Source organism: Loxodonta africana, unplaced genomic scaffold (assembly GCF_030014295.1).
Source record: "Loxodonta africana isolate mLoxAfr1 unplaced genomic scaffold, mLoxAfr1.hap2 scaffold_407, whole genome shotgun sequence".
In the NCBI taxonomy this organism is placed as follows: domain Eukaryota; kingdom Metazoa; phylum Chordata; class Mammalia; order Proboscidea; family Elephantidae; genus Loxodonta; species Loxodonta africana.
In genome coordinates this window covers 148,283-169,480 of record NW_026975121.1, presented here as the reverse complement: position 1 = coordinate 169,480, position 21,198 = coordinate 148,283, and the positions used below count along the sequence as shown (strand labels likewise).

Genomic DNA, 21,198 nt, shown 5'->3' with positions numbered 1-21,198 from the left:
TTCATTGGAAATACCTTCTTTCAGCAACATAAACGGTGGCTATACACATGGACCTTGCCAGATGGAACACACAGAAATCAAATTGACTACACCTGTGGAAAGAGACAATGGAAAAGCTCAATATCATCAGTCAGAACAAGGCCAGGGGCCAACTGTGGAACAGACCATCAATTGCTCATTTGCAAGTTCAAGCTGAAACTGAAGAAAATCAGAGCAAGTCCCTGAGAACCAAACTATGACCTTGAGTATATTCCACCTGAATTTAAGGCAAGGTGTGCATGGGTTTAATTGTGCTTATTAACAAATCTCTGGTGCACAGTTTCACCTCGTTTCCCATACCACCAAACACAATCCGAAATGGATCACACTTATCCACTTATTCCCTCTCACAGGCTCAAGCACAGCCTGAACACACACCACCGTCCTCCCTTCCTCACCTCCACCACGGCAGAGGGCACTGGGAAACACAAACACACACAGTCTGACCCCTTCGAGCTGCTTAGCAACCCAGCTCTCGCGGTCACTGCGTACAGGCCAGAGCTCTGAGAGAAATCTGGACCCTGCCTCCCAGTCTGCCGCAGCGTTTCTGGCCTCGGACTACATTTCCCTAAAGGCATCACATTAAGACTCAATCTGACGTTGTGTGTGGGGAGGTTTCTAGAACCTCTGGGGAGTCACTTGAGTACAGCGAGATAGGTCGACTCAGAACACAGCAGGGTGAAATCCACACTCCCAGAAGAGGCGCTGCAGGGGTACGTCTGCTTGAGGACCTCAGGTTCGGTTTCGGTCACTGTCGCTGCTCCCGGATTCTGCTGGAGCTGGCCGGTTTCTTGCTTAAGACTACATGTCCTGGCAGCCACCGCGGCCCCGCCGTCCTGTACAGTTACGTCATTACGTCGTCGTTACGCCTGCGTCCGCCAGGGGAGCGGACGTCCTGACTCGTTCGCGCAGGCGCGCAGCACCTGCGCCGGAACACTCGGAAAGAATCTGTCGGGTGCTGGAAATGCGGGGGTGCCGGCGGGTTTCGGTGCTGCCGGGAGCTGGTCCACTCGGCCTGCAGACGCCATTTCTCCGAGGCCGCAGCACGCCAGGCTCATGTTCTTGAGGAACTAGGCTCTGCCGGTGCGGACTGGCGGCGTTGCTCCCTCGCCGGCGCCGACCCCGGGGTTCCGACCGGCGGAGCGGCGGGGCGCAGGGTGTCGAGGTGCGTGCCGCCTGCCCGGCGCCTCAGTCGTCTCTGTGGCCGCGTGGTGGGCTCCCCTGCGCCGCCGGCGCTCGCGGCTGCCGGGTCCCCCAGCGTCTCCGTGCACTTCCCCTCGGGCCGGGGACAGCGTCCCGCCGGCTGAGAATCGCGCAGTTCTAGCTGCTGCGGTTTCTTCACTTTCCTGCACCGAGAACCAGGCGCCTGAAGAAGCCCCGACAATGGGGATTTACACCCGGAAGTGTCGGGAAAAAGACCACCATAACAGGATCCCCAGTCTCCCTTGAGAGCCCTGTGGGAAGAGCTAACCCTCTGTTCGGAGGTTGTAGGAGGTGCTCGTAAATCGTTCTGTAGGCTCTGAGAAAGGCCTCAGGTCCTCTGGTGGTTTTTCTTTCCTCAGTTCTGTTTTTCTGCAAGAGAATCACACAGAGGAAAATAATACTGTACATCGAAAAGACTTTTCCCGAAGTAAGTTGCCGTTTTCTTTCTTCCCTCAAGTTTCTTCACTTTCAAGATGTCTTCTACCTTCTGCAACTTCTTCCTGAGGAGGAAGCACCACTCGGTGACAGTACTCCAGGGATGGATGGACTCACAAGTTTAGCTCCACTCCCCAGCCATACCGCCCCGCTGCTTCTCACCCAATGACAGATCAGTCCTTTCTGGTCTAAGTTTTTTGGGTTTTTTTAATTTTTATTATGCTTTAAGTGAAAGTTTGCAAATCAAGTCAGTCTCTCATGCAAAAATTTATATACGTCTTGCCATACTCTCTCAGTTGCTCTCCTGCTAGTGAGACAGCACACTCCTCTCCACTCTCTATTTTCACGTCCAAACAGCCAGCTTCTGACCCCCTCTGCCCTCTCATCTCCCCTCCAGACAGGAGCTGCTGACATAGTCTCATATGTCTACTTGATCCAAGAAGCTCACTCCTCACCAGAATCATTTTCCATCCCATGGTCCAGTTCAATCCCTGTCTGAAGAGTTGGCTTTGGGAATGGTTCCTGTCTTGGGCCAACAGAAGGTCTGGGGACTATGACTCCCTCGGTCCTTCTGGTCTCAGTCAGATCATTAAGTCTGGTCTTTTTACAAGAATTTGAGGTCTGCATCCCACTGCTCTCCTGTTCCCTCAGGGTTTCTCTGTTCCCTGTCAGGGCAATCATCGGTTGTAGCCAGGCACCATTTAGTTCTTCTGGTCTCAGGCTGATGTAGTCTCTGATTATGTGTGACCCTTTCTGTCTCTTGGGCTCATAATTACCTTGTGTCTTTGGTGTTCGTTATTCTTCTTTGCTCCAGGTGGATTGAGATCAATTGATGTATCTTAGATGGCTGCTTGCTAGCACTTAAGACCTCAGACACCATTCTCCAAAGTGGAATGCAGAATGTTTTCCTAATAGATTTTATTATGCCAATTGACCTAGATGTGCTCTGAAACCATGGACCCCAAACCCTCGCTCCTGCTCGCTGGCCATCAAAGCATTCAGTTTATTCAGGAAATTTCTTTGCTTTAGGTTTAGTGCAGTTGTACATACCTCTCCTGTATTGTGTGTTGTCTTTCCCTTCACCTAAAATAGTTCTTGTCTACTATGTAATTAGTGAATAACCCTCTTCCTCCATCCCTCCCCACTCTCGTAACCACGAAAGAATGTTTTCTCCTCTGTTTAAACTATTTCTCGAGTTCTTATAATAGTAGTCTCGTCTGATATTTGTCCTTTAGCAACTGACTAATTTCACCCAGCATAACGCCTTCCAGATTCTTCCATGTTATGAAAAACTTCTTTGTTTTCTGGTTTAGTCCAGTTGTGCTGACCTCTCCTGTATTGTGTGTTGTCTTATCCTTCACCTAAAATAATTCTTATCCACTATCAATTTAGTGAAAAACCCCTTTCCTCCCTCCCTCCCTCCCTCCCCTCTCTTAGAACCATCAAAGAATATTTTTGTCTCTGTTTAAACTATAATAGTTAAAACAGTTCTTATAATAGTGGTCTCATACAATATTTGTCCTTTTGCAACTGACTAATTTCACCCAGCATAATGCCTTCCAGATTCCTCCATGTTATGAAATGTTTCATGGATTCATCATTGTTCTTTATCGATGTGTAGTTTTCCATTGTGTGAATATACCATAATTTATCCATTCATCCGTTGATGGGCACGTTGGTTTCTTCCACTTTTTGCTATTGTAAACAGAGCTGCAATAAACATGGGGGTGCATATATCTGTTCCTGTAAAGGCTCTTATTTCTCTAGGATATATTTCAAGGAGTGGGATTGCTGGATCGTATGGTAGTTGTATTTCTAGCTTTGTTTAAGGAAGCACCAAATCGATTTCCAAAGTGGTTGTGCCATTTGACATTCCCACCAGCAGTGTAGAAGTGTTCCAATCTCTCCACAGCCTCTCCAACATTTACTATTTTGTGTTTTTTGGATTAATGCCAGCCTTGTTGGAGTGAGATGGAATCTCATTGTAGTTTTGATTTGCATTTCTCTAATGGCTAACGATTGTGAGCATTTCCTCACCTTAGCTACCTGAATGTTTTCTTTACTGAAGTGCCTGTTCATATCCTTTCCCCCTTTTTTAATTGAGTTATTTGTCTTTTTGTAGTTGAGTTTTTGCAGTACCATGTACATTTTACAGACTAGACGCTGATCAGAAAGTCATAGCTAAAAACTTTTTCACAGTCTGTTGGTAATCTTTTCACTCTTGTGGTGAAGTCTTTGGATGAGCATAGGTGTTTGATAATTAGGAGCTCCCAGTTATCTAGCTTCTCTTCTGGTGTCTGTACATTGTTGATAATTTTTTTATACTGTTTATGCCATGTATTAGGGCTCCTAGTGTTGTCCCTATTTTTCTTCCATAATATTTATCGTTTTAGAATTTATAATTAGGTCTTTGATCCATTTTGAGTTAGTTTTTGTGCGTGGTATGAGGTATGGGTCTTGTTTCATTTTTTTGCAGATGGATATCCAGTTATGCCAGCACCATTTGTTAAAGATACTGTCTTTTCCCCCATTTAACTGCCTTTGGACCTTTGTCAAATATCATCTGCTCATATGTGGATGGATTTATGTCTGGATTCTCAATTCTGTTCCACTGGTCTATGCATCTGTTGCTGTACCAGTACCAGGGTATTTTGATTACTGTGGCGGTATAATCGGTTCTAAAATCAGATAGAGTGAGGCCTCCTACTTTGTTGTTCTTTTTCAGTAATGCTTTACTTATCTGAGCGCTCTTTCCCTTCCATGTGAAGTTGGTGATTTGTTTCTCCATCTCATTAAAAAATGTTGGAATTTGGGTCGGAATTGCATTGTATCTATAGATCGCTTTTGGTAGAATAGAAATTTGTACAATGTTAAGTCTTCCTATCCATGAGCAAGGTATATTTTTCCACTTATGTAGGTCTCTTTTGGTTTCTTGCCGTAGTGTCTTGTAGTTTTCTTTGCATAGGTCTTTTACATCTCTGGTACGATTTATTCGTAAGTATTTTATCTTCTTGGGGCCTACTGTAAATGGTGTTGATTTAGTGATTTCTTCTTTGACTCTCTCTTTGTTGGTGTAGAGGAATCTAACTGATTTTTGTATCTTTATCTTGTATTCTGATACTCTGCTGAACCCTTCTATTAGTTTCAGTAGTTTTCTTGAGGATTCTTTACGGTTTTCTGTGTATAAGATCATGTCATCTGCAAATAGAGATACTTTTACTTCTTCCTTGCCAATCTGGATGCCCTTTCTTTCTTTATCTCACATAATTGCTCTGGCTAGGACCGCCAGCACAATGTCGAATGAGAGTGGTGATAAAGGGCATCCTTGTCTGGTTCCCTGGTGGTGTAGTGGTTAAGTGCTATGGCTGCTAACCAAGAGGTCCGCGGGTCGAATCCGCCAGGTGCTCCTTGGAAACTCTACGGGGCAGTTCTACTCTGTCCTATAGGGTCACTATGAGTCAGAATCGAGTCGATGGCAGTGGGTTTGGTTTTTTTGGTGTCTGGATCCTGATCTCAAGGGGAATGCTTTCAGACTCTGTCCATTTAGGATGATGTTGGCTGTTGGCTTTGTATAAATGCCCTTTATTATGTTGAGGGATTTTCCTTCTATTCCTATTTTGCTGAGAGTTTGTATCATGAATTGGTGTTGAACTTTGTCAAATGCCTGTCCTGCATCAATTGATAAGATTATGTGGTTCTTTTATTTATATGCTGGATTGCATTAATTGTTTTTTAATGTCACACCATCCCTGCACACCTGGTATGAATTCCACTTGGTCATGGTGAATTGTTTTTTCAGTATGTTGTTGAATTCTATTGGCCAGAATTTTGTTGAGGGTTTTTGCATCTAAGTTCATGAGGGATCTAGGTCTATAATTTTCTTTTTTTTGTGGTGTCTTTATCTGGTTTTGGTATGAGGGATATGCTGGCTTCATAGAATGACTTTAGTAGTATTCCATCCTTTTCTATGCTCTGAAATAGCTTTAGTAGTGGTGTTAATGCTTGTCTGAAAGTTCGGTAGAACTCTGCGGTGAAACCATCCGGGCCAGGGCTTTTTTTGTTGGGAGTTTTTTGATTACCTTTTCAATTTCTTTTTTTGTTATGGGTGTGTTTAGTTGTTCTACCTCTGTTTGGGTTAGTTTAGGTAGGTAGTGTGTTTCTAGAAATTCATACATTTCTTCTAGGTTTTCAAATTTGGAGTACAGTTTTTCATAGTAATCTGATACGATTCTTTTAATTTCAGTTGGGTCTGTTGTAATATTGCACATCTCATTTCTTATTCGGGTTATTTGCTTCCTCTCCTCTTTTTCTTTTGTCAGTTTGGCCAATGGTTTATCAATTTTGTTGATTTTTTCAAAGAACCAGCTTTTGGTCTTGTTAACTCTTTAAACTGATTTTCTGTTCTGTATTTCATTTAATTCTGCTCTAGTTTTTATTATTGCTTTCTCCTGGTGCCTGACGGTTTCTTTTGTTGCTCTCTGTTTCTTCAAGTTGTAGGGATAATTCTTTGATTTTGGCCCTTTCTTTTTTTTGGATGTGTGCATTTACTGATATAAATTGACCTCTGAGCACTGCTTTCGCTGTGTCCCAAAGGTTCTGATAGGAAGTGTTTTCATTCTCATCGGATTCTATGCATTTCTTTATTCCATCCTTAATGTCTTCTATGACCCAGTCATTTTTGAGCAGGGGTATTGTTCAGTTTCCAAGGATTTGATTTCTTTTCCCTGCTTTTCCTGTTACTGATTTCCACTTTTATGGCCTTATGGTCAGAGAAGATGCTTTGTAATATTTCAGTGTTTTGGATTCTGCTAAGGCTTGCTTTATGACCTAATATGTGGTCTATTCTAGAGAATGTTCCATGTGCACTAGAAAAGAAAGTATACTTGTTTGCTGTAGGTCTATGAGGTCATGTTGGTTGATTGTGGCATTTAGATCTTCCGTGTCTTTATTGAGCTTCTTCCTGGATGTTCTGTCCTTCACCGAATGTGGTGTGTCGAAGTCTCCTACTATAATTGTGGAGTAGTCTATCTCACTTTTCCGTGCTGTTAGAGTTTGGTTCATATATCTTCCAGTCCTGTCATTGGGTGCATAAATATTTAATATGGTTATATCCTCCTGGTATATTGTCCCTTTAATCATTGTATAGTGTCCTTGTCCTTTGTGGTGGATTTGATTTTAAAGTTTATTTTGTCAGAATATTGCCATTCCTGCTCTGTTTTGGTTGCTGTTTGCTTGATATATTTTTTTCCATCCTCTGAGTTCTAGTTTGTGTCTCTAAGTCTAAGGTGTGTCTCTTGTAGGCAGCATATAGACGGATCATGTTTTTTTAATCCATTCTGCCACTTTCTGTCTCTTTATTTGTGCATTTAGTCCATTTCCATTCGCCGTAATTATGGATAGGTATGAGTTTAGTGCCCTCATTTTGATGTCTTTTTGTGTGTGTTGTTGACAGTTTCTTTTTCCCATTTAATTTTTTGTGCTGAGTAGCTTATCTTTATATATTCTTTTCCTCTTATTTGTTGTTGCTGATTTTATTTCTGCTGAGTCTCTATTTTTTCTTGTATTTTATTTTGATGAGTAGGATTGTTAGTCTCTTTTGTGGTTACCTTAATATGTACCCTTATTTTTCTAAGTTTGAACCTAAATTTTATTCCTTTATATCACCTTGTCTTCCTCTCCATATGAAAGATCTATGACTACATTTCTAAGTCCCTCTTTGTTGTTTTTTAATGTTGTCTTCTTTTATTGGGAGGTACCAGTTATCCTTGAACCCCTGTCACAGGTGGCTGGGTGACCTGAGTGTCATCACCAGTCCTTAGGCCCCTTTCGTGCGTAGGTGAGGATCCTGTTTAATAGCCAAAGCAGTGTCAAACATCAAACACCCGTACTTAGTGTGTGTGGCCTGGGGGAATCTGCCCCTGAGGGCGCCCTGGGTATACCCCTATCCCACTGCAGAGATCAGTAAGTAGTCCCCTCTGGGGCCTTGTTCAGTGTTGTGGGGACTGAGGAAAGGTCTGGCCTGAATCTTCTCTGCTGTTGCTAGCTTCTGGTGGAATTGGGGAAGGACTGAGATTTGTCAAAACTCTCTCAAAAGAGGCAAAAAGTAAAGATGAGAAGGCAGGAAGGGACAGGAAAACTGGACGAATGGAAACAGGGAACGTGCGGTGGAGAATGGGAGAATGTTGACACATCGCGGGGTTGGCAGCCAATGTCACAAAATGATTTGTGTATTAATTGTGTAATGAGAAACTAATTTACTCTGTAAATTTTCACCTAAATCACACACAAAAAAGGTCCAGACTTGATGGACCAGTTGAGACAAGAGGACTCCCTGAGACTATTTCCTTGAGATACTCTTGAAACCTTCAACTAAAACTATCCCCTGAGGCCACATTTTAGCAAAAGAACAGAGTGGCACACAATATAAAGGATATTATCCATGAGTATGGTGCTAAATTTAAAATTTAAAAAAATGCATAGGAGATCAAAAGGTCAACAATTACTCTAAAGCAAAGATGAGAAGATAAGGGAACAGGGAAACTAGAGTACTGGAAACGAAACAGAAAGCAGTGAAAGAGAATGTTGACTCATTCTGAAAAATGTAACTAACGTCACTGAACAATTTATATAGGAATCGTTAAGTGGAAACCTAATTATGTAAACTTTCACTGAAAACACAATAAAATAATTTAAAAAATGAAAGAAAAAACTCAAAGAGGGTAAGTAAAGGTAGTTTGGAGTTGTTCATTTTGTGGGCTTTAAGATAAGCCTCATATCATAGGTTCTTTTTCCTTCCCCAGCTCTGGCTTCCCTGGACTCCGCACGTCTCCAGGAGAGGAACCTGGAAAATTGATCAGTTCTGACAGTTCTAAAAACCATGCCCCAAGTGAGTTGCTGTTTCTTCTCTCCTTCTTGAAGTACAGTCATTTTGTGTGACGTGAACACCAGATAAATTTATTCCAGAATTTTCTGCCTTGCTCAGCCTCCTAGGAGAACTTTCCCTCATAAGAGAACTTTGAGTGACAGTAGGAAAGAACCCCCTTCTTTTTTAAATACCTCTTCCCTCCCTAGTGTTGAGATGTTCATTCAGCCAATCAGTGTATATTTCCTCCATGTACAGTATTCTCCCAGGAACCCCTGAGGGAGCAGAGACACTTCTCCTGGACACCAGTGCAGATTGTTAGCACTGTGGTTTGCTGAGGTAGAGATGAGTGGTTAAATGAGACACATGGCAAACTTTATTCTCTACAAACCTGGGTTTTACACTGGGAAGTGACAGCGTTTCTGGCGGCTATTTCCAGTCTCAGTGTGGCAAGATTTTCTATGAGGCTGTTAAGATCACATGGAAAAGTAGTAGAGACATTCCCCGGATTATGAACGAGTTCTGTTCCTAAACCTGTCTTTAAGTCAAATTTGTACATAAGCCGTAAAGTTTAGGAATGGTTTGTATCTAATATCAATTAGTCAAATGTGTGTTCTAGTATATAGTATATAGCTGTCTTAGTCATCTAGTGCTGCTATAACAGAAATATTACAAGTGGATGGCTTTAACAAAGAGAAATTTATTCTCTCACAGTGTATTAGGCTTGAAGTCCAAATTCAGGGCATCAGTTTCAGGGCAAGGCTTTCTCTCTGCCGGCCTTCTCATCAGTCTTCCCCCAGACTAGGAGCTTCTCCGTGCAAGGACCTTGGGTCCAAAGGACACGCTCTGCTCCCAGCACTGATTTCTTTGTGATACGAGGTACCCCCTCTATGCTAGCTTCCCATAAAAGGTGGTGCAGGCCATACCGCAGGGAAACTGCCTTTACGTTGGATCAGGGAAATGACCTGAGTAAGGGTGGTGTTACAATCCCACCCTAATCCTTTTAACTACATGTAGAGATTATAATTTATAACATGTAGGAAAATCACAAAATGGAGGACAACCACACATGGCCTAACCAAGCTGACACATATTTTGGGGGGACGCAGTTTAATCCGTTGTTGTTGTCAGGTGCCGTCCAGTCGGTTCCGACTCATAGCGACCCTGTGCACAACAGAACGAAACACTGCCCGGTCCTGAGCCATCCTTACAGTCGTTGTTATGCTTGAGCTCATTGTTGCAGCACCTCCACATGTCTGTCTGTTTGTCATACTGTGGGGCTTGCGTGTTGCTGTGATGCTGGAAGCTATGCCACCGGTATTCAGATACCAGCAGGGTTACCCATGGAGGACAGGTTTCAGCTGAGCTTCCAGACTAAGACAGACTAGGAAGAAGGACCCAGCAGTCTGCTTCTGAAAAGCATTAGCCATCGAGAACCTTATGAATAGCAGCGAAACATTGTTAATCCATTACAGTACCCTAATCCTCTTTATTAATCTGTATGCTGAACAAATAATCCGAGAAGCTGGACTATATGAAGAAGAATGGGGCATCAGGATTAGAGGAAGACTCATTAACAACCTGTGTTATGCAGATGACACAACCTTGCTTGCTGAAAGTGAAGAGGACTTGAAGCACTTACTAATGAAGATCAAAGACCACAGCCTTCAGTACGGAGTACACCTCAACATAAAGAAAACAAAAATCCTCACAACTGGACCAGTGAGCAACATCATGATAAACAGAGAAAGATTGAAGCTGTCAAGGATTTCATTTGACTTGGATCCACAATCAACAGCCATGGAAGCAGCAGTCAAGAAATCAAAAGACGTACTGCATTGGGTAAATCTGCTGCAAAGGGTCTCTTCAGTGTTGAAGAGCAAGGATGTCACCCTGAAGATTAAGGTGCGCCTGACCCAAGCCACGGTATTTTTAATCACATCATATGCATGTGAAAGCTGGACAATGAATAAGGAAGACCAAAGAAGAATTGGCGCCTTTGAATTGTGGTGTTGGCGAAGAATATAGACTATACCATGGACTGGCAAAAGAATGAACAAATCTGTCTTGGAAGAAGTACAGCCAGAATGCTCCTTAGAGGCAAGGATGGCGAGACTGCGTCTTACATACTTTGGACATGTTGTCAGGAGGGATCAGTCCGTGGAGAAGGACATCATGCTTGGCAGAATACAGGGTCAACGGAAAAGAAGAAGACCCTCAACAAGGTGGATTGACACAGTGGCCGCAACAATGAGCTCAAGCATAACAACGATTGTAAGGATGGCGCAGGACCAGGCAGTGTTTCGTTCTGTTGTGCATAGGGTCGCTATGAGTCGGAACCGACTGGACAGCACCTAACAACAACAACAATCCTCTTTAACATAAAATTTTAGCATAAAATTACAATCACAAAATGGAGGACAACTACAGAATACAGGGAATCATGGCCTAACCCAGTTGATACATACTTCTTTTGGGGGACATAATCCATGACAATAGTGTACCTTGCCACACATAGAAAACAGTAAAGAAACACTTCTAGATATACTAAAATATCTGTAACGTAATACAGTGATAATAATAATAATGTTTTGATGCGTGTCGGAAAGTAGCACCTGTTTGTTATTGTGAACCATCGTATGCATCTTGAATTTTAATATAATAGACTTTATGGGGCTTAGCTCCGAACCACGTGTTGTACTTAAGTCTGACACGAGGCGGATGTTCACAGCCCCAGGATTGCCTGTGCTGAATGCTGAGAAGGAAGGGATCTTGCCCCTTGGATTAGCTTCCTGTTGCTGCTGTAACAAAGACCGTGAATTTAGTGGCTTAAAACAACACAAATGTATTATGTCACACTTCTGGAGGTCAGAAGTCTGAAATTGATCTTGAAGGGCGAAAATCAAGGTGTTGGTGGGGCCGCATTCCTCCTGGAAGCACTAGAGGAGAATCTATTTTCTTGCCTTTTCCAGCCCCTAGAAGCTGCCCACATTACTTGGCTTGTGGCCGCCTGTCCATTTTCAAAGTCAGCAGTGACATTCCGTCATCACCTCAACTTCTTTGAGTCTCCTGCCTACCTCTGTCACTTATGATGACCTCTGTGATTACATTCAGGGCCCACCTGGATAATCCAGGACCACCTCCCCATCTCAAGACCCTTAATCACATCTGCGGTCTGTTTTTGCCATGTAAGGTAACACAGCCACAGGTTCTGGGGGCTCGAACCTGGACACCATGGAGGACCGTTACTCTGACTTCACGCCCCTCTTGTGAAAGACTAATGAGGGAGGATGGCCAGCGGTCAGGTTCGCCTCGGAGTTGGCCAGGATGTGCCAGTCCTGTGTGACGTGTGTGCACACCTTAACAGGAAGCTGTCCCATCAGCTTACCGTACTCTGTGCACATGGAAAGTGGGATGCATACTGCCAGATGCATACTTTTTTGAGAATTTCAGACTCTCGGAGCTCAAAGACATTAAAAAATTTGTCCAGTTTAAATCTCAAATAAGCAGATTATTGTTGTGGTTAGGTGCTGTTGAGTTTGTTCCGACTCATAGTGACCCTGTGTACTACAGAAGGAAACACTGCCCAGCCCTACGCCATCCTTACAAGCAGATCATCACATCCATCAATTGGGAATATCGTATGTGCATTACAGACTTTGTAATGGCCAGGAAAAACATTCAGTGATGTAATACTGTGATTTAATGATGAATCTGAGCATTCAGAGTAATCTCGTTATATCCAAATTCTATTTTGTAGCCTAGAGATGCAGTAAAAATTATGTGAAATTTCCATCCGTTTTCTTTTTCATTAGAGGGAGAAGGGAAGAAGTCATATCTACTGAGAATTTGAAACTTTAATGCGCTGCATGGTTTTAGCAGTATTTCATTTAAATGGAAAACTGCACTCATCTGACCTTTTTATTACTGGACCTTTCCAGATAATAGAATTATGTCATGCCCTCCTTCAGTGCCCTCCTTCTTTTCTCCTTTTACCTCAAAATCATTACCACATTTTGACAATAATTAATGGATTTGTTGTTTCAGTGGTTGGTGACTTTCAGGGATGTGGCCATAGAGTTCTCTGAGGAGGAGTGGGAATACCTCAGCCCTGCTCAGAGGGAATTGTACAGGGATGTGATGCAGGAGAACTATAGCAACTTGTTGTCACTGGGTAAGGTCATCTTACACAATATTCAGAGTGTCCCCCATTCTCTCTGCCTCGTTCATTGTGAATTTCTGACTTCTGTTCCCTCAGGAAAGGTGTGTGTGTTGTATAGGTAGAAATGGACGGCTCTGCTGTGTACTTTTGTATGCCCCGTCCTTCAGACTTGAACACCTTCCTCTATCATTTGTTATCAATGTCTCTCTTCCCTGTTGACCAGTGTACTGGATTTAAATCTGGTACTCCCATAACATGGCTATGTTCCATTTCCTTTTTTTTAAGCTGGATGTTCAGCCCCTAAGCCAGATGCATACTCCTTATTGGAGCAAGGAAAGGATCCCTGGATGGTGGTGATAGCCATGACAAGAAGGTGAAGCTCAGGTGAATAAGGGCTGGTCACACGGGGGAGCTTCTACCAGTAATAACAGAGATTGTCTGTGAGGTGGTAGCACTTTTCAGATGTTTGTGTGACTCTCCCCTCACACAAAGAAACAAGGCCTGAGATCTAAGGAGAGCAGGAAGACTGTATCCCAAAGGACACTCCCTCTCAACTCCCGTCAGCCACTCCTCCTGTCTTTTACATTCCTCTTTTATTTTAATGATGGAACTAACCTTTGGTCCCCAAAGACAGTCTTTTCTTTGAATTGAATTTTTTTCCCCAATTGCTCTTTTGCATTTAAACTTGGATATGTATTTCCAGCCAGCAAATGTTTGTTGAAACCTTACAGTTTTCTTATCTAGGACAGTCAGGGATTGTTTTTAGGGAGGAACATTTGAGCTGAGACCTGAATGAAGTTGTTGTGTGTTGTTAGGAGCCGTTGAGTCGTCTCCCACTCATAGCAACCCTGCATACAACAGAATGAAACAGTGCCTGGTCCTGTGCCATCCTCACAGTTGTTACTCTGTTTGAGCCCATTGTTACGGCCACTGTGTCAAACCATCTCATTGAGGGTCTTCCTCTTTTTCACTGGCCATCTACTTTACCAAGCATGAGTTCCTTCTCCAGGGATTGGTTCCTGCTGATAACATGTCCAAAGTATGTGAGATGAAGTCTCACCATCCTCGTTTCTGAGGAGCATTCTGGCTGTACTTCTTCCAAGACAGATTTGCTCATTCTTCTTACAGTCCATGGTATATTCGACATTCCTTGCAAACACCATAATTCGAAGGCATCAGTTTTTGAGTTTTTCTTATTCGTTGTCTGGCTTTCACATGGGAAACCCTGGTGGCGTAGTGGTTAAGAGCTACAGCTGCTAACCCAAAGGTCGGTAGTTCAGATCCACCAGGTGCTCCTTGGAAACTCTATTGGGCAGTTCTACTCTGTCCTACAGGGTCGCTATGAGTCAGAATGGCCTCGAGAGCAATGGTTTCTTTTTTAGCTTTCACATGCATATGAAGCAATTGAAAATACCAGGGCTTGGATCAGGCACACTTAGTTCTCAAAGTGACCTCTTTGCTTTCTAACACTCTAAAGAGGTCTTTTGCATCAGATTTGCCCAATGCAATGAATCCTTTGATTTCTTGACTGCTCCTTCCATAGCTGTGGATTGTGGATCCAAGTGAAATGAAATCCTTGACAACTTCAGTCTTCTCCCTGTTTATCATGATGATGCTATTTGTCCAGTTGTGAGGATTTTTGTTTTCTTTATATTGAGCTGTAATCCGTACTGAAGGCTGTGGGCTTTGGATGAAGTAGCCATGTAAAAACCAATAGAATGTGTGTTAAGGAAGAGGGAAGAAAAGTGCAAAGACCCTGAGGAAAGGCTGAACTTTGTTTACTAGAGAATCAGAAAGAAGGTCAGTGTGGCGAGAGTGTGATGTCTGTATAGCGCACGATTTCTCTAAGTGAAAGGGAGAATTGTAAAAATGATGTTAGAGAAGCACGCAGAGATCAGATGATTTAAGTCCTTGTACGCTATTGCAAAGAGTGAGGTTTTATTCTCAGTATGAGAGGAAGCCCTGGGCGGGGTTTGTGCACGTGAGTAAGGGTCTTTGGTTAAAGATCACTCCGGGTGCTATGTGGAGAATGGGGACAGGAATGTCTAGGGCAACAGATTTCTCTTTATATATGGCCTTTCTGGCCCTGGGTTTTTAGTTCTGCCAAGATGATTTGCAAAGGTATTGGACAGTTTGCTATGGAAATAAGGTGTGTAAAACCTTTGCAGGTATTGGTCGATTACTGTGCAGACTAGGTGACTGTTGCCTACCTAGGGGTTTGGTCAGTTTTGCCATTCTCTTAGGCTTAAAACGACCAATCCTACAGAGGTTGGGGGGACCTAACTACCATCAAGAAGAAGAGCCAAGGAGCAGAGCGTGTCCTTTGGACCCAGGGTCCCTGCACTGAGAACCTTCTAGACCCAGGAGATAGAGACAGCGGTAGACGGCACAAAATGGCACTCGCAGCAGGAACCAGGAGACCAGTGTGAGACAGCCGCAGTGGACTTGCCGACCCATGCGTGAGAGAGCTGAACACCTTCAGGCAGGAGGCTTGCTGGCAGAGTGGGGTGCCTCTGGGCACTTGATGTCGGAGCGGAAAGAGTCGTAATACTTGCCCAAGTGGGGCCCAGTGGCAGAAGCCCAAGCACAGCCTGCCTGTGGGCATGGCTGAGAAGGAGCTGATTGGTGTCTTGGTTGGAAGCTGTCCTGACTGACAAACTGTATCCTGTCTCCTGCCATGTTTCTGTTACTTCTAAGTTGATTCTGATCCTGAATTGTAACCTGTTACTCCCCAAATAAACCCCATAATCATGAGTATGGTCTATGAGTTCTGTGCAGCCATTGTAACAAATCAGCGAACCCAGCAGAGAAGTAGAGAGTGCCTTGGGAGGGCCAGCTGGTGTCAGAATTGGTAAGACGATTGGAGAGAGGAGTTGTGTCTGACCTCCACCTCGTAGAAATGAGTTTAATGCTGATCTTGATTCTCACCCCGCCTCCTCAAGTTTGGTGGCTTCTGATGCCACCATGTTACAGAACGGCACCAGGAAGACTAGTCAGAAGACTAGTTCTTTGGGGGAGATAATGAGAAGTGATTAGTTTCTGGTTCTATTTTGAAAGTAGAATTAATGGAATTTGTGGATAGTCCACTAGGACTCAAACATACCAGCGATCACAAAGATGGCGCAGGACAGTGTGTTTCATTCTCTTATATGTAAGGTCGCCATGAGTTTGAGCTGACTTGATGGCAACTAACAATGACAAGCTGATAAATTGCCACTACCTATCTGTGAGTTTGTCGTACTGTGGAGGCTATGCCATTGGTATTTCAGATACCAGCAGAGTCACCTATGGTGGACATGTTTCAGTGGAACTTCCAGACTAAGACTAGGAAGAAAGACTTGGCAGTCTACTTCCAAAAATTAACCAATGAAAACCCCGTGCTTCATAAGAGAATGCCTCATACGCATGCAAAAGTTGTATGGTGAAAAGGAAGACAGAAGGAGAATTGATGCATTCAAACTGTGGCATTGGCGAAGAATGTTGAATATACTGTGGACTGCCAAAAGGAGAAACAAATCAGTGTTAGAAGAAATACAGCCAGAATGTTCCTTAGAAGCAAGGTTAGTGAGACTTCCACTTGCTTAGTTTGGATATATCATCAGGAAAGACCAATCTCTAGAAAAGGATATCATGCTTGGTAAAGCAGAGGGCCAGTGAAAGTGAGGGAAACCCTAAATGAGATACATCGACATCATAGTCACAACAATGGACCCAGATACACCACTGACTGTGAAGATGGTGCAGGACCAGGCAACGTTTCTTTTTAGTATATATAAGGTTGCCATGAATCGGAGGTGACTTGTCAAAAAGTAGCAATAACATCTGATAGACTGGAAATAGAGGTGTGAGAGTTTGGAAGCTTGCAGAATAAATCAAGAGTTACGCATCTGAGATGGACATCAGATATCCACGTGGAGACGTTATATAAGCGTTTGGAAGCCCGACAGGGGTGGGGTTGGTATCAGGACTGAAGAGATAGACATGGGGTGAATCTCTGTACCATGGGACTGGATGAGGTCATGGAATGAGTTGGTTTAGATGGAGAAGTAAAATACAAGGAGTAAATGTGGGCTATTCTAACATTTAGTTGAGAAACTGTTGCAGGAAAGGAAATTAAGGCGTAAGCTGCCATCTGGGAAGTAACTGGGAATGCAGTGTATTGGGAGCCAAGCGATAGAGTTAAAGCGGGAGTGGTCAACTGAAAGATCCCGCTAAGAGGTCAAGAAAGATGAAGGCTAAGAATTGGCTATTGGATGTGCTAGGACAAAGGGTATTGGTGACCCTGGCAAAGTAGGCTTGGAAGTAAGTGAGATAAAAACCTGATTATAGAGACTTAGAATGAGAAAGAAATACACCAGTGATAAAAACTAGAGTGGGATAGTGAATTTTACCAGTGTTGAAAGCCTGTTTGAGGAGCTCTCAAAGGTATCAGTAGAATTTTAAAATGTCTTAGATTTGTTTTTAATTATTAGTTTTTCATATCTTATTTTTATTGTTGAGAACATACACAGCAGAACATACACCAATTCAGCAGTTTCTACATGTACAGTTCAATAACAGATTACATTCTTCAAGTCGTGCAGCCGTTCTCAACCTCCTTTTCCAAGCTCTTCATTCCCCATTAACATAAACTCACTGGCTCCTAAGTTTCCTATCTATGGAAATGCTGTTTTCGGTTTGATCCCATATATACCAAAAAAACCAAACCCGTTGCTATTGAATTGATTCTTACTGATAGCAACCCTATAGGACAGAGTAGAACTGCCCTGTAGAGTTTCCAGGGAGTGCCTGGTGGATTCACACTGCTGACTTTTTGGTTAGCAGCTGAGCTGTTAACCACTCCACCACCAGGGCTCCAAATACAATATATTGCATGTTTTGATAATGTGACATTTGAGCAGAAAACTAAAATGAAGTGAGGAAACAAGCCATGGAGGTATCCGGGGGGAGAGCATTCCAAAAAAGAGGGAACCATAAGTACAGGGGCATATCCTTGGCATGTTCGAACAGCAGAGGCCATTGTGACTGGAGCAAAATGAAGAAGTAAGACAGTGGTTGCAGGTGATGTCAGAGGAGTGGCTGAAGGCAGGCTTCTGTAGGTTCTTATGGACCATAGTAAGGATTTTTTATTTTATTCTAATGAGGTAAACTCTCGAATTTTTAGCAGGGGAATAATATGATACGAATTAGGTTTTGAAAGCATTTCTCTGGTGCTGTGTGACTAGCTTGTCGGACAAAGACGAAGCTGGGCCAGGTAGGAGGCTGTTGCAGTGAGACATGGTGGCTTGGCCTTGGATGGTAGTAGTCAAGGTGGTTTGATTTTTGATAAATTTTGACTGTACAGCTAACAGGATTTGCTGATAGACTGGATGCCCAGCCAGACATCTGTTTGTTTCCTGGGTGTTAACTGTTGTTTTACAAGCTTCCTTGTTCTCATCCAAAGTTTGAAAACCACTGATTTATTTTGTAATTATTTTCTTCCCTATAAGCTCTTCTCACTGTTTGTTCTTTCCTTGTGACTTTTTTTTCTATTTGTACAAAATAATTAGGAGCTGTTTAAGCCATCCTATTCATATGAAAATTATTTTCATTTCACCTACCAGTTTTACCTTAAAAGTTCTGTTTCTTCTGGAAAACAGAAACAACAGGAATTTATTTTCTTGTTATCTTACAGACTTTGAATCCAGCTGTGAGACCAAGAAGTCATTTCCAGAAAAGAGTACTCATAAAACGGAATCATGCCAGTGGGAGACAGTGGGAAAACCTCTGGGTCTTGACCTTGAGTGTCATCGTCCTGGAGGCATTATGGAGTACAAAGGCCAATCTGAGAGACAACAGAGAAACCAGGGGGCACTTTTCATGCATGTGAAAACCTGTGAAGAAAAGACCATTCGAAGTCATTCCACATCCTCTACAGAGGAAAAAATGTACAAATGTAAGCAGTGTAGACAAGCCTTCAGCTACCCGTCATGCCTTATGCAGCATGAGAAAACTCATAATGGAAAACATGCTGAAATGAAGACGTGTAGGAAGACCTTCAGCAAACAGCCCAGCTGTGGTCAACATCAGAGGTTTCAGACTGGTGAGAAACCATATGAGAGTATGGAATGTGGAAAGGCCTTCGGTCGTAGTTCCGATCTGATTCAGCCTCAGAAAATTCATACTAATGAAAAACCATATCAGTGTAAAGCATGTGGGAAAGCCTTTATTCGTGGCTCACAGCTCACGGAACACCAGAGAGTTCATACGGGAGAGAAACCCTATGAATGTAAGAAATGTGGAAAAGCCTTTAGTTACAGTTCACAGTATACGCTTCATCAGAGAATTCATAGTGGTGAAAAACCCTATGAATGTAAAGACTGCAGAAAGGCCTTTATTCTTACCTCTCAACTTACTTACCTTCAGAGAATTCATAGTGGCGAAAAACCCTTCAAGTGTAAGGAATGCGGAAAGGCCTTTATTCTTGGTTCACACCTAACTTATCATCAGAGAGTTTATACTGGTGAAAAGCCTTATAGATGTAAAGAATGTGGGAAGGCTTTTTTATGCGCGTCCCAACTTAATGAGCATCAGAGGATTCATACAGGTGAGAAACCCTATGAATGTAAGGAGTGTGGCAAGGCCTTTATTCGTGGCTTACAACTTACCATCTGAGAGTTCATACAGGTGAGAAACCCTATAAATGTAAAGAATGTGGAAAAGCCTTCATCTGTAATTCTAATCTCACTCAACACCAGAGGATCATTAGTAATGAAAAACCATACAAATGTAAAGGATGTGGAAAGGCCTTTAATAGTTGCAAACAACTTAGTGAACACCAGAGAATTCATACGGGTGAGAAGCCCTTTGAATGTAAGGAATGTGGAAAGGCCTTTATTCGTGGTGCATATCTTACTCAACATCAGAAGATTCATGGTGAGAAACATTACGAATGTCAGGTCTGTGGGAAGGCCTTTATTCGTGTCACACAACTTTTATCATCAGAGAATTCATACAGGTGAAAAACCTTACCAATGTAAAGAATGTGACAAGGCCTTTACTTATGGCTCCCAACTTAATGAACACCAAAGACTTCACAGAGGTGAAAAATCCTATGAGTGTAAGCAGTGTGGGAAGGCCTTTATTCGTGCTTCACACCTTACTGAACATCAGAAGACTCATACCGGGGAGAAGCCCTATGAATGTAAGGAATGTGGGAAGGCCTTCAGTCGGGGATCGGAACTTACTCTACATCAAAGGATCCATACTGGAGAGAAACCCTATGCATGTGTTGAATGTGGCAAAGACTCTATACGTCATTCACAACTTACCAAACATCTGAGGCTTCATAATTAAGAAAGTCACTGAATGGGATTTATTCTAAGGCTTCACCTGTCTTCAGTTGCTCTGGTGTATTAAGAGAACCCATATTGTGATAGTAATGAATGTAGGACATTCTTTTACTTCACCTCGGAATCTGCCTCTTTTTGGAAAGCCTATAGTAACTTCTGGGAGCCCTGGTGGTGCAGTGGTTAAGCACTCTGAGTGCCCAGCTGCCAACCAAAAGGTTGACGTTTTGACCCATTTGCTGCTCCACAGGAGAAAAATGTGGCAGTCTGCTTCCATAAAGGTCACAGCCTTGGAAGCCCTTTGGGGAGGTTGTACTCTGTCCTATAGGATCAGTACGAGTCAGCATCCACTCGACAGCATCGTGGTTTTTTTTGGGGGGGGGACATATTAATGAATGTAGAAATGACTTCTGGAACCCTTGAACATTCTTGAAAAATCTTCATGAGCCTGGAATGTAATGGTGAGGCATGGCCTTTATTGAGCATTATCTCCCTGTCACCTTTATAACTGCAAAACTGGATTAATTACTTGTCCTCTTTGTGTTTCCTTTTCTTTATCTGTAAAATTCCGCTACGCTATTGTCATGATTAAATGAAGTAATGCATAGAACACCATTTAGACAGTATCTATCCATTTTAATTATCACTACTGCCATCATTACGTGCTATTAGAGAAGTTAAATGGTAGGAATATTGTATGAATGCTGTAGAAAGATGTAAGCATCTTGTTACCATCTCCCTTTTTCAAAAGCTAGTTAATTCATCTTGTAATAAAAACCTTTAGATTGTAATAAAGTTAACAAAGGCCTTCATTCAGAGTTGATAAATTTTGCGGCACCAGAAAAAATATACTTTACAGGATCTTTTCTGGGAGAAACTACTTTATTGTTGAGTTTTTAATAAAATCAAGGAGAGGTGATTTTTGTACAACAAATTCCAAAACCAGAAATCAGTCATGTAATTCGTATTTTCTGATTAGTATTTAAAGGAAAAAAAATTATCAAAATGAGAACCAAAATAGCACCACTTAAAAGACTCGACGGCAGTGGGTTGGTTTTTAAAAGGGTAGAAATTATTGCTGTCTTCAATAAGCAATCAACACCAAATTTATCAGGCACGTGTACTCCTCATAATCTGAACCTATGCCATTCCTGAAAATATGCTGAATA

General features: G+C 42.6%; 1 pseudogene; it reads left to right on the top strand.

Annotated features, from left to right (window-relative positions):
* Positions 1–671: 671 nt before the first annotated feature.
* LOC135229565 (zinc finger protein 571-like) lies at positions 672–20,841 on the top strand (annotated as a pseudogene).
* Positions 20,842–21,198: the final 357 nt, after the last annotated feature.